Source organism: Montipora capricornis, chromosome 4 (assembly GCF_036669925.1).
Source record: "Montipora capricornis isolate CH-2021 chromosome 4, ASM3666992v2, whole genome shotgun sequence".
In the NCBI taxonomy this organism is placed as follows: domain Eukaryota; kingdom Metazoa; phylum Cnidaria; class Anthozoa; order Scleractinia; family Acroporidae; genus Montipora; species Montipora capricornis.
The window spans coordinates 18,638,334-18,663,333 of record NC_090886.1 but is presented as its reverse complement, the minus strand read 5'-3'; the positions used below and the strand labels follow the sequence as shown (position 1 = coordinate 18,663,333).

At 40.5% G+C, this 25,000-nt stretch overlaps 1 protein-coding gene across 6 annotated transcripts in view; it reads left to right on the top strand.

Annotated features, from left to right (window-relative positions):
• The window catches only part of LOC138045710 (protein pelota homolog), a 281,230-nt gene that overhangs the window by 86,238 nt on the left and 169,992 nt on the right, over positions 1-25,000 (top strand). The gene's annotated exons all lie outside the window — the stretch shown is intronic.

The window sequence follows — 25,000 nt, the reverse complement described above, 5'->3', positions numbered from 1 at the left end:
TATAGTGATACAAACCACCGGAATAAACGGCATACAGGTCAGGATATTTAGAGGTACGGGATACTTAGATTCCTCTCTCCCCTAATGGGGCCTCAACAATCAGCACAGCAATACTATCACAATTCGGGCATCATCCTAGATGAGGATATGTCTCTTGAACACCATGTTGCTGCTATTTGTAAATCCTGCTTTTTTCATTTAAGGAACATTTGCAAAATGAGGACACATACATGTATCAGCGTTGTGGCCTGTGAAACACTTATCCACGCATTCATTTCTTCTAAATTAGGTTTTTGCAACTCGCTTCTTTATGGCCTGTCTAAATTTTCAGTGCAAGAGCTACAACTGGTACAGAACGCTGCAGCCAGAGTCCTCACCTTTTCTCACAAATCCGAAAATATTACTCTAATTCTGTGTAGCCTACGGAATTTGGCTACCCATTGGGCAAAGAATTCAATATAAGATTTTACTTCTTACCTTCAAAATCCTCAATAGCTGTGCACCATCTTATTTGTCTGTCTTAATCAAATCTTATAATCTTAACTCTTATGGAAAGAGAGCTTTCTCTTGCACAGCCCCTGAGCTGTGGAATTCACTCCCTTATAATGTCCGGTCATGTTATTCTTTATCTATATTCAAAGCCTTACTTAAAACCTGGCTTTTCAAACAAGCATACCTGGACTAGTTATTGCCATTGAGTTGATGCAAGATTTTATGATATGTGAAATAAGATTACAAAACCTGTGTTATCTCGTGGGTTTATTCTATTGTTTATGTGTTTATTGTTTTATTTTTTGTCTTTGTCTATTAATCGTGATATTTTTATTAATTATTTGACTATACCCCTTTTTATAAATACATTCTTTGAGAATATTTACTTTTATTCTTATGTACATAATTTTATAATCTGGTTTTTTATTTATTGTCATTGTAAAGCGGTTTTGAACCTTGCAGTTATCGCCATATAAAATAAGGGTATTATTATTATTATTGTTATTATTACCGAAAAACTTCGTAGCAGCACAAAGTAAGATATCGCTTTGATGATCCATATGATGTTTTTGAAATTCATTTTGAATCAAGACATGTTTCGGATGAAACATCATCCATCGTCAGTTGTTGAACGGTCGTAAATCCTTGTTGCTCGCATTTAAACACCACTTTTTGAATACGCTATTTAATTCTTGCAACTGCATGCGATTCAACTGAAAAAGATACGATAAACGATTACATAAATTATTCTAAAGGTAATGAACAGAAAAGCGCAACGGAAAACTCAAGACAAATACTTACAAACTGTGATGCGAATTGAGATAAGCCAGAAGGCTGCCGAGAACGGTGAAAACAGAGACTAACGCAAATCTAGAACTTTAGAAGGATAATGTAACAACCGAACTTGGAAGAGAAAATTATGCGTAATAACGCTGAAACAAACTTATATACCTGCAAACAAACGTGCAAAAAAGACTACAGGGAATAATTACGGTTACTAGTTAACACCTAGACAGAATTACAACGCATACACGCAGCAATACACACCTGACAACGAACAACGCAATCAACACATAAAAATTTCCTATTCTAGTTGCTACATTCCGGCCCCTGAACTTAATAGAGTTCACTAAAGCATTTTCACTTGCAGCTAGAATTCTGTATATTGCATTTCAAGGTTCGTTGAGCTAACGCTATCAAGCAGTTCATTGTTCAATTGAAACTCAAAACTCTTTCGCTTAAGATAAATGTTCCTGTTCTAGGAAGCATAACTTCGTGACTGGTCTTGATAGGACCGTCGTTCTTGTCGCAACCTTCACGGATCTTGTAAGGCCATCACTTCCCGGGTGAACTTCAACGACGCGACCTAACGGCCATTGTCCACGGTGAACTCTTTCATCTGCGATAAGCACCAGGTCTCTGACTACAAAATTTCGACGCGGCCTTAACCACTTCTGGCGTTCTTGTAAGGAAGGCAAATACTCCGACAACCATCTTTTCCAGAATACGTCAGCAAGATATTGCACTTGTTTCCAACGATTTCGGCAATAGAGATCTCCCTTCACGAATACACCAGGTGGCACATTCGAATTTGACTGCATGAGAAGCAAATGATTTGGGGTCAAGGGTTCCATGTCAGCCGGGTCATCACTGTTGCGGGTTAATGGTCGTCCATTCAGGATACTTTCAACTTCAGCCATCAATGTTCGTAACGCTTCTCCAGAAACCAACTGCTCTCTTAACAATACTCTCAGAACTTTGCGTACAGATCGAATAACGCGCTCCCACACTCCTCCCATATGAGAGGCTCCAGGAGGGTTAAACTTCCAATCGATATTTCTTTGGTGCAGGAATGAATTGATCTTCTGCTGATTCCAACTATCCACTGCTTCTCTTAGCTCTCTTTCCCCTCCGCAAAGGTTAGTACCATTGTCGCTTATAATAACCCTTGGCTTTCCTCTTCGACTGATGAATCTGCGCAATGCGCTAATAAAAGAATCTGTCTCAAGAGACTCGGCTACTTCAATGTGGGTGGCTCGAAGGGTAAGACATGAGAACAAACATCCGTAGTGCTTCACAATACTTCTTCCTCGTTTCACGAACAGTGGTCCAAAATAGTCGATACCGACATAGGAAAATGGCGGGTCTCCGGGAGTTAACCTTTCTTTGGGTAAATCTGCCATCATTTGTTGGCCATGGAGAGAGTTCTGCTTGCGGCATGTCAAACAACCACTGAGTACTTTACGAACGGCAGCTCGTCCCTTGATGATCCAGTACTTTTTTCGTAAACTTGTCAGCACGTATTCTTGACCTAGGTGTCTCACGGATTGGTGATGTGCCATAATCAGCAATCTGGAAAGGTGATGATTGTAAGGCAGTAGCAGCTGATGCTTTGACTGATAATTCAACGAGGCATTCATAAGTCTTCCACCAACCCTTAACGCTCCTTCTTTATCAAGCATTGGACGTAGTTTGTAGATGGAACCAGACGAGCCAGAAGTCCTCAGGGCACGTTTCTCTTGGGTTTTGGAATTTGAAGCTTGAAGTGCACTAAATATTTCGGGGAAAGACAATCTCTGAACGTATTTCACGATGTGAAGTTCTGCGAACCTTAACTCCTCCAGTGAAAGTTCGCCTTGTGGCAGTGCGTCATTTGGCGGATAACACTTCGGATGTACTCTCTGAAACGCAACAACCAGGCCACGCCCCTCTTAAGCTCGTACCAAGACGAGTAACGCTGGATCATTGAGTTTAAATTACTTTCCTCAGAAACCATGGTTGTTCTATTGGTTTGACCTTCACTCTTAATCTCTGGATCCTGGTCAGGTATACTTGGTAAAGGACTTGAAGGAACTGGCCAAGACTCTTCTAGTTTCCAAAGGAATTCGGGACCCTTGAACCATCGATCCTGAAGAAGCAACTCTTCCGGAGTCAAACCTCTGCTGGCATCATCTGCAGGGTTCCTTGCTGACTCAACGAAATTCCACTGCGATGGTTTTGAGCCATCGTGGATCACTGCCAGACGATTTGCAACAAACGTATGAAACCGCTTGTCCTCATTCTTGATGTATTGTAAAACGGCTGTAGAGTCCGACCAAAACACTGAGCTGTCAATCTTTATCTCCAGTTCTTCTCTTAATGTTCGGTCCAGCTTCACGGCAACTACCGCTGCTGATAGCTCCAACCTGGGAGTGGTCATTGGCTTGACGTTAGCTAAACGGGACTTTCCAACGAGAAAACTGCAGTGGACTGCATTCCTTTCTTCATTGACAAATCTTGCATACGAGACTGCACGATACGCGATCTGTGACGCGTCTGCGAAGTGATGAAGCTCCGTGACGTCTGCGACACCAAAGTCAGCTGGTTTCAAACATCGTGCCAAAGAAATCTGGGACAACTTTGGTAACTCTGAAAGCCACTTTTTCCAGCGTATAGCTTCTTCTTCTTTAATCTCTTCATCCCAACTAAGTCCTTGCTTGCAAAGATCTTGAACTAGTTTCTTGGCCGAAAGAACAACTGGCGAAATGATACCGAGGGGATCATAAATGGAGCTGGTCACTGATAAAATCCCTCGACGTGTGTAAGGCTTATCCTTTGGCAGCAACTTAAAGATGAACATATCTGTCTCCATGCTCCACTGAACTCCGAGAGTTCTCTCGATGGGAAGTTCTTCAGCCTTCAAATCAAGATCAAAGATTGAAGGGGCTCTATCCGCGTTTGGAATGGTCTCTAGGACATCCTTAGAGTTACACGACCACTTAGTCAATCGGAATCCGCCCTTTTGAAGCAGTTCGCAGAGCTGACTTCTTAAATCGATGGCAGCACAGGAGGATTGCACAGATTTCAGACAGTCGTCAACGTAGAAGTTCTTTAGGACTGTATCGATCACCTGATGGGAGAAATTTCCAATATTGTCTTGAGCAGTCTTCCTGATGCAGAAGTTTGCACAACTCGGTGACGAGGTACTACCAAAAAGGTGGACTTCCATCCGGTATTCAATAGGCTGTGCAGATAAATCATCGTTTGGCCACCACAAAAATCTCAAGGCATCTGAATCCAGGGGGTCAACTTTCACTTGATGGAACATAGCTTCGATATCAGAAACCAGGGCGACTGGTTCTTGACGAAATCTTTGAAGAACACCGAACAAACTATTGGTCAAATCAGGGCCGTGTAATAACTGATCGTTCAGAGAAGTACCCTTGAACCGTGCAGCACAGTCAAACACTACTCTTAACTTGTCTGGCTTGTGGGGATGGAAAACGGCATGGTGTGGTAGGTACCATAAGGGCCTGCCATTGGGGTAAAGTTCCTCCACAGGCACTTGCTTAGCATAACCTTTTGCGATGTAGTCGTTAACAGCTGCTTTATAGCGCGCGAAGACCTCTGGATCTCGATGAAATCTCTTTTTCAACAAAGACAATCGCTGCTCAACTGCGACTCTGTTATTTGGAAGGTAAGGAGGTTGCCGTCTCCATGGAAGGGCCACTTGATAACGTCCGGAGACCCTTCTGACAGAAGATTCCATGATTGCCAATGCTCTTTCGTCTTCAACGGACATGGCGACTTTAGAACTAGATATCGAATCAGCAAAATCAGTTTCCCAGAAGTTCTTAACTTGCAGCAGTAAGGTTTCGTCCCTGGAGTCGCTTTCATCATTCAAACGCACAAAGTTCACACAGAAACTGCTTTCTTCATTGACCTTCACAGTTGGTCCTATAAGGGTCCAACCTAACAAGGAACGGATGGCAACCGGTTCACCTCTACCGCCGCGCCTCTCTTCGAGCACCCAAAACGCTTCGGGGACGTTACACCCTATCAGCACTCTTACTTCCTTGCCGTCGATCTCTGGGAATTCGATGCCGTTAAGGTGCGGCCATTTAGTGACATCATGATCTCTTGGAATACTACACTCAGATATGTTTAGGCGATCGACGGTCCACGCCCTAGGTACTTCAAGGCTGGAATCTCCGTTGATTGAGCCAACGATTAGCTTAACTTCTAGGCCAGATCTCTCGCTGTTCTTGCTTTCTTGGGTTGTTAACATGAAACTTCGTGGTTGCCCTGTGATCCCCAATTCATCAACCAACTTCCTGTCACAAAGGGTCACATCAGAGCCGTTATCTAACAGGGCGTACGTTTCTACCACTTTACCGGGCTGATTACCACGTACCCTAACAGGAACAATTCTTAGACGGACTTTATCAGCTATATGGCCAGTACCATTTTGACCATTCACGCCGGCCCCAATGACATGACTCTGGCTGGACAATTCTATTACAACACCCGAGGTGGAACTTTCACTATGGCCGAGCTCCTGATCAGCACGGCGACTATCTTGTGTCCCGTGACCAACTGGAAGAGGATGAACTGGTGGATGGAGAACAGTCATATGCTTCTTTCCACAACCCTCGACGTAACAACCACTTCTCTGCATGCATCCCTTGGCCATATGGCCTATTTTGAAACAGTTCTCACATAACCTCGCATCGCGAACGATCCTATTACGATCGCTGTACGATTTGTTCTTAAATTGTTCGCAGTTCCACAGCTGGTGCATACCATGGCAAACTAGACACCTTTTAAGCGAGGCGTTAATCCCGAATTTATAAGAGAGTCTTCGGTCCACTTTCACACCTTCAACTTGTGCACTGGGAGATACCGGTGCTCTGAACCCCCCTTGGGTGGCATAGGTAGTCATTTTTGCTCCGGGATTTGAAGATTTGTTTCTTGGATTGCCCTTTTCTTTGTCGTTAGTTAATGCACCTCCAAAAACTGGATTGTTGGCCACTCGCGCCTTGGTAGTGACAAACTGGGAAATGTGATGAATTCTCGGTCGCTGACAGGTTTGCTGGATACTGTCTGCGATCTCAAGCCACTTCGTTTTCAGGTGAAAGGGGAGCCTGTCAACTATTCTTCTCAGATTATTGGCGCTGTTAATCTTGTCCAAGTGCCCGATTGATTCTATTGCGTTCTGGCAATCCCTTAGCTGATCTGCAAAGGTCAGTAGTCCCTTTTGGTCATAAGGCTTCACGGGTGGACCATGAGTTATTTGGTTTAAGTGGGCTACGGCAATCTTGAATGAATGCCCAAAACGATCTTGCAGCAGGGCACGTGCAGTCTGGTATCCAAATGCAGGATCCATTGAAACACAGCTCTTGATAGCATTTCTAGCTACTCCCGTACAGTACTGAAGAAGAAATGACAACTTCTCACTCTCATCGGACGCATTTTTCTCGATATTGCTCTCAAAGGAGCGAATAAAATTCCAAAACTCAAGCGGATTTCCATCAAACTTGCTGAGTTCAGGTTTAGGTAAGGCAAACCCTTGCCTAATCGTTGACGCCACAGATTGAAACGTTTGCTGCTGGAGCTGTATCATTTCCTGTTGCTGCTGCAGTAACTGCTGAAACCTTGCCTCGGGCGGAGAAACCTCATTGCAAGATCTAGTTGATGGAGCCTCACAGCGATTCGGTACTCGCGTCCACACAGGAGCAGCCGGATTCAAAGTGACACTTGTACCCGGTAAAGGTGCAGACATTTTCTCTTCTTTGGCGTCTGCAATCAAGTAAACCGACTCATAAGCCCTTTCTGGCTCAAATAGTGACTTGTCCTCGGTAGCCTAGGAAGGATCCACAATTTGTTCTACGCCATCTTCCTCCTCTAAGATATGGGCCCTTAGGGTGGCTCGCTCAACTTCATTCTCTGCATCTAGGATCTCCTGCTCTCGCTGTACGGCATCCCTTTTCTGTTGCAGTTCTATCTTCTTCTTGAGTTGATTCAACTTTAGTTTAGCGATGGCCCTTTCTGCCTTAGCTACTTTTATTTTTACACTCAAGCGCGAATCCATGCTAGAACCATAGTGATGACTTTTATTCGAAGTCAACGAGAGTCCATGCTGGCTTACAGAATCACTCGGTAGAACATCAGAACACGTCTCCTCGTTCCGGACACTATTTAACCACTTGTTAACACGCTCACAAAACTTGTGCTTCCTCTGGAGTTCGGAGTCAAAACCACTTATTGCTACTTGCAGCTCTTCGGAATCATCTATGGCATCAATGTACATGATGTGTGCCTGCTCAAATTTAGTAAACGCTAACTCCAAAGCTCTAAGTTTCTCTTCGATAAGGTTGACATTTCTGCGACGCCTCAGCAAAGGCTCGATATCCTGATAAATTCTGGTCAAATGACCCTTGCATGCGAAACACGAATCTTTCAAGGCACTCTTTTCCTTCGTCGGAACTTCCTGAGTTGGCATATTGCCACTTGCACAAACACCGTCAACCACCGAACTGGCATCCATCGCCTTCAAACGGGTCGAACGAACACAGTTTTTGAATGAATGAACGGTCGTAAATCCTTGTTGCTCGCATTTAAACACCACTTTTTGAATACGCTATTTAATTCTTGCAACTGCATGCGATTCAACTGAAAAAGATACGATAAACGATTACATAAATTATTCTAAAGGTAATGAACAGAAAAGCGCAACGGAAAACTCAAGACAAATACTTACAAACTGTGATGCGAATTGAGACTAACGCAAATCTAGAACTTTAGAAGGATAATGTAACGACCAAACTTGGAAGAGAAAATTATGCGTAATAACGCCGAAACAAACTTATATATCTGCAAACGAACGTGCAAAAAAGACTACAGGGAATAATTACGGTTACTAGTTAACACCTAGACAGAATTACAACGCATACACGCAGCAATACACACCTGACAACGAACAACGCAATCAACACATAAAAATTTCCTATTCTAGTTGCTACAGTTGTACAATGAGAAATAAACTAAAGTTGAGCAATAAATAGTCTAACAAAGTGAAATATAACATGAATAATTAAGGATGAAGGCGACAACAGAACAACCACGAAACAAAACAGAAAAACCAGACTATTTAAGCTAAGAAAAGAAATTAATTAGTATGAAAGGGATAAATTAAGATGTTTCACTTGGGAATTTAAAGATGGCTGCTCCCAAAGGATATGCATGACTTCTTTAATTTTCAATTGGAAACGTGTGGAAGCAGAGTCGAGGATTTTAAAACAGTCTTCTGAACACTGGGAGCGACAATTTTGAAAACCTCTCAAGTGCTTAAAGATAGGGGAATGTTTGTCGGAGGCGAGATGTTCACGGATGCAAGTGGTGAAGTGTCTATTGGTTTCACCAATATAACAGGCATTACAGCCTGCACATGAAAACTTGTAAATGACTCGCGATTGTAAACCCGCAGGGATAGGATCCTTCGCCCCAAACCAACTCCTGATTTTAAACGGGGTGAACACCAACTTAATTCGTGGTTGTTCTGTTCTCGCTTTCATCCTTAATTATTCATGTTATATCACACTTTGTCACACTATTTATTGCTCAACTTTAGTTTATTTCTCTGGATGATGTTTCATCAGAAACATGTCTTGATTAAAAATGAATTTCAAAAACATCGTATGGATAATCAAAGCGATATTATTATTATTATTATTATTGTTATTGTTATTATTATTTACTTTTAGTAAAGCTTTTTGAGGAATGTCAAGATAAAAAGGTGAAATTGATTCGGAATACTGACTGGAGATAGGCCGCTTCATTTGTTTGCTTTGGTTTGTCTATAAAAGGAAATAGAGTGTATGTCTATTTATTTGGTTGTTTAAGGCTTTTTAACCAATGTTCTTTTCACGTTTTTGATTCCTGTACTAGGAGGAATGGATTTATTTTTTGTTGTCAAATGTTATTGACTTGACCTATCACATACCAATAAATTTGATGTTAGGCTAATTGTCTATACTTAACAATTATTCCACAAGAGTACGTTGGATATGAGAGAGACCACTGAGTATTGTCCCTGCAGAAGACTTCTAATCTTATATTTTTTAAACTTCTTTTTCTTTGCTTGATTTCATTGTTGTTTTTGGTTGTTAAAGGCTTTTTCCAATCTTCTTTTCCCATGTTTTGATTCCTGTACTGGGAGGAATGACAATGGAATCCCCGAGCAGTGCCATTGCTAATTGGGTCTTGTGAGTGCTCTAAGCCTAATTGCCACTTCTGTGTTTCTTTTCATGATTTATTTTGTTCTTGTTTACACAACCGATTACATATATATTAATTTACAATCTTTCATCTCCCTTAGATGGTAGGAGATGAAAGACCCTGGGATCGCAAAATATCAGTAACAAAGACATTAATCCTTTTTTTTATACTTGATTTATTGCTTTCTAATGGCAGGTGTTGATCACTCACAATGGCCAAAAGAACACACTCAGAGAGTGTCTGTAGACTGTCACGTGGTAAAAAAAAAATCCGAAAGAAGCCAAGAAAATGAAATGTTACAAAAGACTTATACAAAAATATCTGCTCCAAGTCTCAAAGTTCTGTACTAGGAGGAATGGATTTATTTTTTGTTGTCAAATGTTATTGACTTGACCTATCATATACCAATAAATTTGATGTTAGGCTAATTGTCTACTTAACAATTATTCCAAACGAGCACGTTGGATATGAGAGAGACCACTGAGTATTGTCCCTGCAGAAGACTTCTAATCTTATATTTTTTAAACTTCTTTTTCTTTGCTTGATTTCATTGTTGTTTTTGGTTGTTAAAGGCTTTTTCCAATCTTCCTTTCCCGTGTTTTGATTCCTGTACTGGGAGGAATGACAATGGAATCCCCGAGCAGTGCCATTGCTAATTGGGTCTTGTGAGTGCTCTAGGCCTAATTGCCACTTCTGTGTTTCTTTTCATGATTTATTTTGTTCTCGTTTACACAACCGATTACATATATATTAATTTACAATCTTTCATCTCCCTTAGATGGTAGGAGATGAAAGACCCTGGGATCGCAAAATATCAGTAACAAAGACATTAATCCTTTTTTTTATACTTGATTTATTGCTTTCTAATGGCAGGTGTTGATCACTCACAATGGCCAAAAGAACACACTCAGAGAGTGTCTGTAGACTGTCACGTGGTAAAAAAAAAATCCGAAAGAAGCCAAGAAAATGAAATGTTACAAAAGACTTATACAAAAATATCTGCTCCAAGTCTCAAGTCTGTTTGGTGCATTGTTTCTAAGTTATTTGCAGAAACATGTCACTCAATTTTACAGAGCTTTATATGGAGACGCCATGAAGTTGGTGTTCCTGGAATGACCTCGAATCAACAAAACATCTGGACCTCAGTTTGCGATAAAAGCCCTCTCTTTTTGCTCGTGAACTGAAATAAATGAGCATAAACATGTCTTCTACAGCTTTTAATGCCTAATTTGCCAAAAACCACAAGGCGAAACCGTTTTTTGAACCAGACAGCTTTATCTCAGTTACTATCTTGGTGTCATGGAAGGCGAAATTTGAAAATAACAAATGCTGTATTCTCAAAACGAAAAACGCTACGGTGCCTAAAACTGGTAAAAGATTTACTTCTAAGTAAGTTTTTACCTGGTATGGATTAAAAAATCAGAAAACCTAACAGCTTTGATTTTACAATTTGATGGCGTCATGTGAAAACACTCTGTTGATAAGCCTAAATGCTTGGTACAATGGCCGATTGAACACACTGGTTTGATTCGCAAAATGTTTGACACAATGGCCAGTTGTAGACACTGGTTCAATTCACAAAATCTTTTTAAATGACTGAACCAACTGGTTCGCAAGAAAAACATATCCATTGGAGTATTCGTTCAATGCAATATTAAATGCTTATATTGTGAGCAAAGAGTGGTCTAGAGCGCGTTCAGAGAAGAAGAGAGAAGAGTGAGATTTCTAATCGCCGTACGGGAGTTTGGAAATTGGAAAAAAATTGGAATCCCAAAGCGGGACTTAATTTAACATCTGTGAGGTGCATTTGTGACTACGAATGAGGTAATAAACATAGCAAACCATCATGTGATTAGAGTTGCTTCAATGGCTCAGCGGGAACTTACTCGCTACCAGTGCGCATGGCTCAAGTTCGAGGTGCGATGGTTCCGGTTGTATCATACGGGATTCTTATCGAGCGGGTAATCTACTATCCCTGGGGTATGCACATTTGTGACTAGGATGAAAAAGAAAAAAAAAAAGTTAACTGGACTATTACCGTGGTCTGCATGATATGCATCCCATGTAATAGTTGGTCATTCCTCTTGTTATCCGAAATTCACCCTCAAGAACTTTTTTTAAGAAAGGTTGTACAAATTTTACCTAAAGCAATATAATGAGCAATATTAATTATATACTTAGGGCACTAACTACATGTAACTTGCTACATTGTGCCCGTCTCCAATCAGTGTTCTAGTAATTTTACCACTGTTTGGAGAAAACTAACATTTAAAAATGTTAAAAAAGAGTGCTATGGCCAACTTGGATACTGATTTCACAAGCCTTTGACTGACTTCCAGGCGCTAAACATGAAAAGGAGATGAGCATTTGCTCCTTGACCCCTCAGGTTCACAAGGGGTATATAAATTCTAGCTTGCTGGAAAGTAACCTTGAAATGAGCAAATCTCATGCAAATGGAGAAAATAATGAACTGGCTTTGAAAAAATTCCTGTCTGTGTGTTTTTTCCTGCAACAAATGGACCAGGTTTTAAGACGAAATGTTGACTTAACCTAAAAGTGTGGCAAAAATGCAATATTTCTGTCACTCATTTTGGCAAGAACAACACTTGGAACCTGAATTCATATTGAAATTCACCCAAAAAATTGGGATACCTTAATATCAAATAAATATTGCTCCATTTTCTTTTGATAATGCACAGGAAACTGGCTCACGCCATGCAACTGAATACATGGGAATTTTGAAAGGTCACATGCAATGCAAGGTCATTGACATGACACAAATATTCTTTGTCAGCTGCCATTTAGTTGTTATTCCTTAACATTTCAAAGGATAAACAAAGATATTAAATACTTCCAAAGTGAACTCCACCAGACTAGATTTGCTGATCAGGGCCTCATCTTACAAAATAACTCTTACATGCCTAAGCCAGAAACACATGATGAGGCTTTGCAATTCGTCATAGTAGCGAATTCGCCTAAATTTTATCGCCTTTGTTGTATGTCTTCAACACCATTAGGGCTTGATTTTATGAGACTTTTCAATATGAATTGATGAATAATTTTCTGTAATGCACTCTGGTGCCCGCAGCCTCTGCAAGCCAAGTTGTTTATTTCACACAAAAAAACATTCTTATCTGCCTCAGAAATAAACTTTTATTAGAATGTGAACAAATACAATTTTTTTTTTGTAAATGTGACAAGCTGTGGCATTAATTTGTTAATTAAAAGAACTTAGTTGTCCATGTAGTCTTTTGGATGTCTTGCGCCTTGTGTTACAAATTTCCACTGATTGAACAATCAATTGAAATTGACTTTACATTGTACATCATTCAGAATCTTCGTCCAAAGCTTCAGATGTCGAAATGTATTAAGTACATCATCTATTTTGGCCTCGTCTTTCAAAAAAAAAGTTTTTTCTTTAGAAAAGGGAGTGGGTTAGGGTCATATAATGTGAACTTTTATTGAGCCAAACAGTTCAAAATGACTTTCGCCTACTGTCAGTATTAACACTACCACCTCTAATGAATGAAGGGGGTAGTTTCTAAAGAAGCTGTGGCGCTGCATCGGTGGGGAAGTAGTATACAAAAATGTGGTTTTGATTTGCTCTGACGAAGGGCTAACACTCGAAATGTCAGCTTTTAGAATCTCTGTATGGTGACCAATTTACATTATCAACTCTGTTGATAAAACCAAATTTTTGTATACTACCACCCATAGTTGTACATAAACACGTTTCATGATTTTCACATGTTAAATACCGTCACTTCAAATTGAACAGGCTTTGGATCACAAATATCCTGAATGGACTATGAAAAAGATTTGTGCTTTTTGGGCAGCCCTTGGAAAAATAGAGGAAGGCTATTATTTTTTCCCTGACCCATTTATCCTTACAAATAATGAACTGTCCTTTAGAACAGTGTTCAACCTCCTTAACCTGTGACAATTTCTTCTTCAAAAAAATTAAACCATTTCACAAAAGGTCTCGCTTTCAATCATGCATGAGACAGTATGTGAGCTTGACGTTCAGATTGAAGAGCACATGAGTAATGTCTTAATTTTTGTTGTATTTATTAAATAAATCGTTCATTTTAAAGCACAAAAACAAGGATTGTAACTGTCTTCTTTGAGATATCCAAGTAATCCATTTCTTGATTTCTTTCTCAGAAGACCTGACTCTCTTCAAAATTACGGTCTAAATAAAATAAAATCACGAAGCGATGAGTGCGATATCTCAAGCAAAATTCACTTTGGAGTTCACCAGTTTAGCGATGACTTTTTCTTGAATCACATGACTTTTGAAAGAAAACAAGTGCATCCTCCTCAAGTGAATAGGAATAATGCTGAAATTACAAACCACCTGGAGACTTTGGCAGTTCAAGGTCTTTGAAAATGAGATCATTCACATTTTGAGGTATTTCATTGAAACATGCCAGCTTGGCTTGGAACAAGAATCGGCAAAATACGGCAATGCAACCAAGAAAGGACAAACTTCAAACAATAATCACCTTAACGTTACATTTTCCACTTGCACTCCCCCTTCTTACCACGCCTCCCCCCTTCAATGTTGTAACGGAAAAAGGAAGAGTTGACAATAAGAAAACAACATTGTTTGGGGGGGAGGAAGTTAGATGGAAAGACTTTAGGGGAGGGATTTGTCCGAGATTCCTTAAAAGGGAAAGTGTCTCAACCCTTTTGGCACTTATTGTCTGAACCAGAAAATACAGAATTACAGCTAGACAGTGTGGCAATGTTAGAAACATAAATGATTGTACTTGATACTGCTCACATTTAATTTTTTTTCTCTTTTATTTAATGGGAGATTCACTATTCCTAGTTAATGAAATAGGTCACTCCATATTATCTAAACGTGCAGGCCCCAGTAGTCCAAGATGTAAAATTAACCAAGGCGTTTATTTCCCTATTCCCAAGTGCTGTTTGATTAACGGTGATATTCAGCAAAACTTTGCATTAGAAGAAGTGAATCTTGAAAAACAAAATAAGCAAAAGAAACTTTCACCAAAAAGTTGAAAACATGAAGCAGAACTTTACACTAATCCTGGATAAAGTTTTCGAACAAGCGGGTCCATTCCTGTAAGTTCTTTTAATGATATGCAGTTTGCGGTCCGTTCATTTCTTCTTGTGGTCCTTATGCTCACCTTAGTGTCCGTACAGATCTTAAGGCCTCATGCCCCTACCATCTTAACGTGCAGTACTGTAAGTTCTTTTAACAATATGAAGTTTGCCATTTTGTTCTTTACGGTCCATATGCTCAACTTGCATACGGATTGTAAGGCCCCATGCTCATACCATCTAAACGTGAAGTACTGGAAGTTGTTTTAGTTACATGCAGGCATGCATTTTACAGTCTGTTCACTTCTTGTTATGGTCCACATGCTCACCTTACCGTTCATACGGTCCATATGGATCATAAGGCCTCATGCCCCTGCCATTGTGCAGTATTGTAAACTCTTTTAATGATATGCAGTTTACGGTGCATTAACTTCTCTTTATGGCCCGCATGCTCACCTTGCGGTCCATATGGATCGTAAGGCTTCATCCCCTTACCTTCTAAATGTGCAATACTGTAAGTGCTTTTTATTTGTTCACTTTTCCTCACTGTCTGCATTCTCTTCCCATTCCATGTGTGCAATCTTATCTTGCAGACGAAATGAACGGACCGTATGCAGGAGTTAAGGGTAGGTTACTGTGCGGGTGTATTGGATGATACTTGATTACAAATACACCAACAACCTGCTTGGCTTGTCAACTTTTGAACACAATTAAGGTCTCGGTAAAGGAAAATGAGGTGTCCACAGAGAAAAGAAATATTGCCACTATTTTTTGTGTAGGGTCAAACTATATATCGTATTACAGCTAATTCATTGAATTATTTGAAAACAGTTTTAATTTTTTGGGTATTTAATATTGGCTTTTAATTTTGAGGCCTCAAACTCAGCCCCTTCACTTTTCTTGCAAAAATAAACGCATTTTGTTGCATCTTAGTCACAGATGAATGCACTCCAATATATTGTGGGGAATTTTTGATATGTTAAGAACTGAAGGAAATATCACGCACCAAAGTCAAAATTCTCATCTCATACTTAATTTGGGCAGAAAACGTGCCATAAAATCAGTCTCCGAAGACAAACGACAAATTCCTCACATGGTATATGGGATAATTCAATCATCTATTAGAACTGAAATTTGGAAGTGATATCTAAAAACCTGTTGGGACAGGACCTCTGAGAAATTGTAAGTTTGGTGTCAAAATAAACCCCTGCAGACCGTGCAGTACACAGTCTGCTGAATAACTCCATCCTCTACTTGAAAGCTAATTATGCTGAGCCAATCAGCGTTCGGGCAAGTGATAAGGTAGCAGATCGCACATGAAGGCTGTCAATTGACACCCAGTGCTTTTATGCATGATTGACATGATACATCAATCAATATTTTGCACGCAGATTATGGCGGGAAGCAAAGAAAAAGGATTTTAGTGGTTTTAAAATTACTTTTTCAGAATTTTTTTTTTCAGGAGAATAACCTTCACAGCCCACTGATTCAAGATTTGCAAAAACAAATTTGACCAAGGAGCCCAAAGTTGCCTTTCCCGAGGCCTTAACTGTTCTATTTCAACGCTTAATTTCATCCTGTCATACTCACCTAACTGCTTTCCTTCCCAAATCTTTCCTGAGTGCTCTTCCTCTTGTTTTTTTCATACCACAAGGTCATTCATCAACATTCAATACACTTGCTCGAAATCAACCAATTCTGTTCTCAATGCCATCCAAAACATCATTTAGCGAGGAGTCAATTCATCCTGAAAGGGTTGTCAAAATGTTACCAAAAGCCCAAATACATGGATGAAGGGGGTAGTTTCTAAAGAAACTGTGGTGCTTTGTCGGTGGGGAAGTAGTATACAAAAATTTGGTTTTATCAATGGAGTTGATAATGTAAATTGGCCACCATACAGAGATTCTAAAGGCTGACGTTTCGAGCTTTAGCTCTTCATCAGAGCGGACACTGCAACTAATCTCATCATTACCACCCCTAGAACTTTGTGCAGTTACTTCTTGCCTAAAATTCACAGACCTAACAACCCAGGTCGCCCTATCTTTTCTGCCTGTAGTTGCCCCACCAAACTCATTTCTAGCTACTTAAACAGGATTATGACGCCTATCGTCAAATCTTTGCCATCATACATTAAAGACAGTACACACGCACTAAAAAGTTTCCGCGATTTCAATGTCACCATGGACATTACATCTCTATACACAGTCGTTCCCAATAGCAAAGGTCTTCATGCACTTAAACACCTTTTCGATCAGCGCACTGTTAAAGAACCAACATTGCTCCGCCTTGCCAACTAGTTTTAATGCTTAAAACTGTTTTTTATTTGCCGGCAACTACATGTATTACAAACAAATTAATGGTGTAGCGATAGGATATGTTGAACACCAATTTTTTAATCAGTACAACTGCCCCAAACCTGAACTCTACGGCCACTACATCAACAATTGCATCGGCGCTATTTCATCCAGCAGAGAAGAACTCAATCAATTTATAACCTCCCTCAATTCTTTTCATCTGGCTCTTAAATATACCTGGGAAGTTTCAGAAACTTCATTGGCTTTCCTAGATATCAAAGTTTCTATTAGTGGCAACGTGCTATGTACCAGTGTGCACTACAAACCTACAGATTCTCACAGTTATTTGTTGCATTCATCGTCACATCCATCACATGTCACGAACTCCATTCCTTATTCTCAATTTCTTAAACTTTGACGTCTATGTAGTGGTGACTGCGATTTTTCCAGCAAATCAGAGGAGATGTGCCAGTTCTTCGAAAAACGTGGCTATCCTGTCTCTGTTTCATTCATTCATAGTTTTATCCCATCAAATCTTTCCAGATCCATCGGGATGGAAATCACTCAATATCGCCGATTCATGGCATCTGTAAATAGTCGGTCCTTCTCAATGTTTTGAGTCTTTGAAACCTGGTGAATTAGTGGAACTTTCTGGTAGAAACCACGCTTATCTAGCATGAATAGTAACTGTTTTCGGGCTTGATTGTCTGGGCAGTGAATTAGGTGACCGAGAAATTTCCTTTGCACTGATTTTACGAAAGTCTGATACTGGAATGTTGCTGCAAACGGCGTGGAGTTTCTTGGTTGACCATTTGAACCGGAAAATTCTCGTCATTATCACTTGCGCTTTTAGGGCGGGCCCAACTGTTTCGGATCATCGAACAGAGAAATTGGTTGTACACAGCGTCGATTCTGTCAAAGTTTCACGCTGTAATTGTCCAGCATTGGCAGCTGTAGGTGAGACAGGACCTCACTTCGGCGTTAAGGACTAGGATTCTTGTAGCAAGCCTATTTTTGTAATGGCAGAATCTTTTTCTGGATGCAAATTTGGCCTTAGCTTGTTCAATACGCATGTTAATTCCTACGTCGCCGGTGTCATTGTTATCGAACCGGATTTGAGCACCGAGGTAGTGGAACTGTTCGGCGTTTTGGACTGTTTTGTTATCAAGCTGGATTATGGAACTAGAGTAGGATGCAGATGAAGACGGAACCGTGGAGGAAGAAGAAGCAGTTGTTTTTGGGTTGGAGTCTTAGAGAAAGTGAAAATTTGATATCCTGGTCTCGGTTTTGGTTGGATTGGCCATCAGCAAGTATTGTCCAAACGTCGTTGATAGCTCCGATGTCGCTGTATGAAGCAAGTTTTGTGACTTGGTCAGCAATACCAGGTCATCTGCATAGCCGCACCACCTGACAGGGTGTTTTCACCTTTTGGAGTGTTTCTCGGGTCTCGGTCGGTGGCTGGAAGGGTGTGCGAGTTAATTCAGTAATGGTATGTGAAAAAATCAATGTCAAGAGCCTGTGCGCATTCCATAAAATCTCGCATGCATAAGTCAAACAGAAGTGAAAATAGTAATGGCCCCTCGGGCCCTCCCTGCCTCGTACCACTTGTTGTGGGGAATGTTGCTGTTTGTCCAGCCTTCAGGAATCTGCAGTAAGTTTGACTGTAAAGATGCTCAAGAATATCCTCAAGAATATCCTGGCCAGGAGGACAATGCGTTTTTAAGCAGAGAAAGATTGTCCTACGACATAATTTGTCAAAAGCCGCGCTGCAGTCAACAAATGAAGTAAATAGTGGCTCCCGATTTGCTCCAGAGACTTGTTGTGACCGTTTGAGTAGAAAAAGTCAGTCATTAAATGTTGATTTGTCCTGCACAAAACGTTTTGATGGTCGTGTATTTGCACTCGAAGCCAGTGCTCAAGCCGGTGTATTACGATCAATATCGTAAGCTTGCAAACTGCCGATCCAACGCTCAGTCTGTGCCAGGTGGTCGGGCATGAACATGGGTTTTTCCGTTTCCACAAGCACGTCAGGTGCGAAAATGACTATTCTTCAGGTACCTTTCGAGTGCCCCAGACCTCGAGAATTAGCTGATACAGCTGCTGTAGAACTGTGGGCAGTCTCGGGCAGGTTTCAGGGACTCATTCGGGATATCACTCTTGGCTTTACGGTTTTTTGCCGTTTTACAGTCGTCGTAAACCTCGTCTAGAGTTGGTGGATCGTGGTTTAGTGGATTTTGTACTGAAAGTTGCTGTAGTTAGGCAATAAATTGCGGCGGAGGTTGTGAGATGAGTGGGTGTACTTTGAAGTGGCAGTGCTGCAAAGTGCTGCTTGAAGTGTGTGAGTAGCTTGTCTGGCCTACAACCGTTGGACGGTACTGGTTTGAAGGTTGTTTCCGAGCGCTGGAGGTTGGCAAAAACCTTCTTGATTTGGCGGTTAACCACATTCATGTTGATTCGAGACGCTTCGTTGTTGTAGATGTTACAAAGTTGCCATGAACATGCTCGAATGTCTCTGTGTACCTGCCGTATCGCAGCTGGATCGTGTAACTGTTCTTTTTTGTGATCGGAGGTCTCACAGTCGCTGATCATCAGCCCATGGGGCTTGAGCTTGGTCATGCATGTATTTTGGGAGTGTTTCAGTTGCGGTTTGTTGAAGGCATTGAGTTAATTGAGTGTTTGCTTCATCGACGGTTGTGGGTGTACTGTGCGTCGCTGCGATTTTGGTTACTGCTTGTTCATAGCTGGCTTTAACCTTGAAATCCTGAAACCCACCGATATCATGACGTGTCCATTTTGAGCGATGTGGTCGATAGCGTTCCACTCTTGATCTGGGTGTGCGTGCTGTTGCAACTAGGATTCGGTGATTGGTCTCGAAGTCTGCGGAATAGTGCTCTCTTCAGTTTGTGACGTATTGTCTGAAAACAGGTTCACACATCACATACTCCAGGCAATGCTTCGTTTTGTTGTCATTTGACCTCCATGTCCAGCGACGACTCCACTCATGCTTGAACCAACTGTTCAACACTGATAAGTTGACCTGCCTGCAGTAGTCAAGCAGTCGATCGCCATTGTCATTGTTAGAAGCATTGAGAATGATTTTTTCAGGCCTGAATTCATAGTGTCCCTCCGAAATCTGCATTTGTGCGTTTATATCTCCAAGTACGAGTAGTTTTTGCTGGGGTTTCTCGTCACACCCTGTGTTCTTGAGTAGGCTGCGATAAAACTGGATTTTGCTGTTATCGCTGCTCAAGTTCGTCACGTGTAGCATACGAGGAATTTGAGTGAATACCCATTTACTGAGGTGGTGACGCTGAGTAATCAGTCATTTATTGCTGTGACAGTGCCCACTTTAACACTGGGATCGATTTTGAAGATGATTTGGACACCATTGTTGCGAGCGTTTCCCTGGCATGACCAGTGGAACTCGAACTTCTCGGTTTGGTTAGTGTGTGGGTTGGTTGTCTTGATTATTCTGGTGTCATTACCCATTCTCTTGACTTTCTGCACTGCACAAACTGTTAAGCTGACTTTTGACACTTGTCTCACTATCTCTTGACATTTGTCGTCGGTTGATGCAGTCCTCACATTGATGGTACGAAACTTCCATTGATGTGTGATTTGGAACTAGCAGGAGTTGTTGAAGAATGTGCTAGCATTGGGCCGGACACTTTACAGAAGCTGTGTGTGGTGAAGGTGAATGACTGTTCGCTAGGTTGCTTGGCCTCAGAAGAATAGACTGTTGCTCTAGTGACTGCTAACAATCTTGGTGGTGTTCTGTGGTTGCGTTTCTACACGTTTTAGATTCAGGTGATCCAGGGGACAGGTGACTCCTTTTTGGTGTTGACTTAGACTGATAACCGCTCTCAAGCTGTTGCTGAGCTGCAGCGAGTCAGACTGAATGTGTAGAATTCACAGAAGTTTGCTGTTTGATAGCTTTGCGGGCGGTGCAGGGGTTGCACCTAGTTCGTTTTCGTGAATGTAGTATCGTATCTAGTGGTATCGTAGTATCGTATCTCGCGGTCCTGTGGTCACAGCGGACCATCATCGCGCCCAACAATTTGATCGACAGTCAGCACTACAAATGTCACAAAAAGATAAGAATGACAGAATTCCATTCACCCTCACTTTCTATCCTCATAATCACGCAGTCAAGAGTATCATTCTTAATAACTTTAAATTACTTCATAATTCCATCATGATGGTACCAAAATAGCATTAGATAACACAAGAAATTTAGAGTGTAGAAGTAAATCTCTTCCCCTTTCTCTTAAAATTTCGATCATAGAAATAACACAATTTATTCAGTTGACAACCTCCAGTAATCTTCCAAAACCTACTCAACACAATGTTTCATGAAAACAGGAAAAATATTATTACGTACAAAGTGCGCCAAATCCATCAGCAACCCGCCATTTTTGTGGAGGATTTTAAAATCGAATTAAAATACGTGAATGTTTGCTGGACTCTTTCTCACATGATCAACACGGCAACATTTTCTATCGAAAACAATATTATTTTACCGTCTTTTTGCCTCCGCCTTTTATCCAGGACTTTGCATATTTGCGAATGCATTTTTCCGATTTTTTACTTTAGCGGCTCATATTAAGTATAATTTGAAGGAAAATATTATCAACACCATGCAAATAGGTTACTTTCGGCCTTTGTAATTAAACCTACACAGATTGTAATTGTGAAAGCTTAAGTTAAATTGCACAACTTACCAAAATCGGGTCAAATGTCCACCGGCGCACAGCATTGATTCCATGACCGAAAGTCCTGAAAAAAATGACCTTTTTGCCAAGTCACGGTTTTATGATTTATTGGAATCGTAATGACTCGCCATTGACATGTTTCCGACCAGAAAACAGCAGTCCAGTAGATAGTGGCAAACCTCATGAATTCCACGACGCAAAGTTCCTTCAACCAAGTTCTTCTCATTGGACGCTTGGTGGTAAGGTTACGAGTCAAATGCTTGCATGCCGATTATAGTGAAAAGTTCCGTCAGAATTGGGACTCTCAGTGTTTGCCTTAATATTTTATAAGCTATAACTTCGGATGCTAAACGTAAATAGAAAGTATCGAAAAACAAACTCAACTAAAAATGAGGAGTTGAGGAGTTCTGTGAATTAGAAACTCTGGTATTATGTTGAAGAGTCAACAAAGGGTCATTCTAGTTTTGGTAATGTTACTTTGAAAAACATCCTATTTGAGGAAGCATTAATGTTACCTTTTCCGTATTCTACTGAGCTCTTTACGAAACGTCCCTTTTTTCACGCGTTGAAAATCTTCCGTGTACTACCAATTAGGAAAACGAAAATCGAAAAAACATTTGATGAAACCAAAAAACAGAACAGAACAGAACAGAACAGAACAGAACAGAACATGATCAAATCAGATGCTCTCCCACGTAACCGCTCCAGCGACATTCGGCGACTTTTTAGTGCTCGTGATACTTGCAAGAATAAGAGGACGGAGAACGGTGCATTCATCGATAATTGAAACTCGTTGCATGGTCCACAAAGAGGAATACCGGATCTGTTTCTTCACAGATATTATGATGTTGCATGTGCCGTTTGCTGCATTTTAAAGGCGATAAAACAGCGTTTCAAAGTCAATCGCTCACTGATCGACCAAGATTGCTTGGATGTTTTAAAATTCTTATCTGAATAGAGCGGAGTGCAACTGAACAAGGCATGAAGTAGTGACTGTTGATCGCAAAGTAACCTTACCACCAAGCCTCCAATGAGAAGAATGTGTGACAGTAAGAATTAACAAATAGCAGTAATGTTACTTGAGTTTTGTTATGTATGGAACTTGGTTGAAGGAACTTTGCGTCGTGGAATTCATGAGGTTTGCCACTATCTACTGGACTACTGTTTTCTGGTCGGAAGCATGTCAATGGCTAGTCATTACGATTCCAATAAATCGTAAAACCGTGACTTGGCAAAAAGGTCATTTTTTTCAGGACTTTCGGTCATGGAATCAATGCTGTGCGCCGGTGGACATTTGACCTGATTTTGGTAAGTTGTGCAATTTAACTTAAGCTTTCGCAATTACAATCTGTGTAGGTTTAATTACAAAGGCCGAAAGTAACCAATTTTCATGGTGTCGATAATATTTTCCTTCAAATTATACTTAATATGAGCCGCTAAAGTAAAAAATCGGAAAAATGCATTCGCAAATATGTAAAGTCCTGGATAAAAAGCCAAGGCAAAAAGACGGTAAATATTGTTTTTGATAGAAAATGTTGCCGTGTTGATCGTGTGAGAAAGAGTCCAGCAAATATTCACATATTTTAATTCGATTTTAAAATCCTCCATGAAAATGGCGCGTTGCTGATGGATTTGGCACATTTTGTACGTAATAATATTTTTCCTGTTTTCGTGAAACATTGTGTTGAGTAGGTTTTGGAAGATTACTGGAGGTTGTCAACTGAATAAATTGCGTTATTTCTATGATCGAAATTTCAAGGGAAAGGGGAAGAGATTTACTTCTACACTCGAAATTTCTTGTGTTATCTAATGGTATTTTGGTACCATCATGATGGAATTATGAAGCTGTCTGATCGTATGGTATTCATTACATCGATGTCAAGGATCACTTAAACCGGTTTTAAGCAAGTGCTGAATTCACGAAAAACTTTTGAAGCCTCTTCACAAAAAATTCGCTTTTCTGTTGGAAATACATCTCGGTTCATTGACATTCAAGAGCTCGGTGGATTTCTTTTGCCCGATTTCAAAGATTTCGCAAAATAATCGGCGCCCTTACAAGTAACATTACTTGATGGCAGTAATGTTACCACAGCGCGTGGTAGTGATTGGATTGTTTTCGGTAAGATTACCGTGTCAAAAGGTGTCTGGAAATAGTCTTATCCCATTGGTTGAGACGTGGTAATACTTAGAGAAGACTAGTAAGCTTTTATCTCCATAATGTTTTTGTCCTCTCCATATTGATTTTGGCCTCTGTTAAATGTGCGCACTCACAATGCAAAAATTGTCTTTTCATTCTAAACACTAGCAAGATATCGGGACCTAAGTGATCTGTTAAGATCACCGATCATTTCACATGTACCTTCGCAAATGTGATTTATTGCATAACCTGTACGTTATGTAATAAATTATACATATACATATACATAAACACATGGCTATCTACGGCCTTTCCCTACATGTAGGTACAACGGAAAGCAGCAAGAATCTGGAACAAAAATTCGTCTTCCAAATCGGCACCCTTAATCGTCACAGTATTAACGAACGCTTTTCTTTTACCTAATGTATTCCTATTTTTCACATTGCCTTGTTATCACCAATAGCATAGTTCCTACTCTACTATAAAAACAACACGTAACCCACAATTCCTTGATTTGCTCTGACAAAGGGCTAACACTCGAAACGTCAGCTTTTAGAATCCCTGTATAGTGGCCAATTTACATTATCAACTCCATTGATAAAACCAAATTTCCAAATATATGGAGTTTTATTTCAACAGACGGCCATTACAACAACTCTCTCTTCAGTTCCCAGTTCTGTTATGTCCAGGATTGAAATGTCACAAACATGTACTTCTGCTTCTGGTATCCTAACACACACATGGAATCCATGGAGTTTTATTTCAACAGACGGCCATTACAACAACTCTCTCTTCAGTTCCCGGTTCTGTTATGTCCAGGATTGAAATGTCACAAACATGTACTTCTGCTTCTGGCATCCTAACACACACATGGAATCCATATGTGCATTCCACATATGGAGTCCTTGTGAGGGGAGCAGAATAAGTCTATTTGGGGAGCAGGGGGTGCAGTTGTGACAGGACTCGGCTCCCACCAATGTGGCCCAGGTTCGTTTCAGGGACCTGGCTCCGTAAATGGGTTGAGTTTGTGTCGGCTCTCTACTGATTCCAGCTGGCTGTAAGCTTGGCTCCAAGGTCATACATAAACCTTAAAGCGGTAACCAGAGTTGTCATAGTATGCTTTCGGTTCAACCTTGAGTTGCATTGTTGCTATACTTGCGACGGCAATTAGCTTGACACTAATTATTGTTATTGTTATTATTATTATTATTATTATTATTATAATTATTACTATTATTATTATTATTATTATTATTATT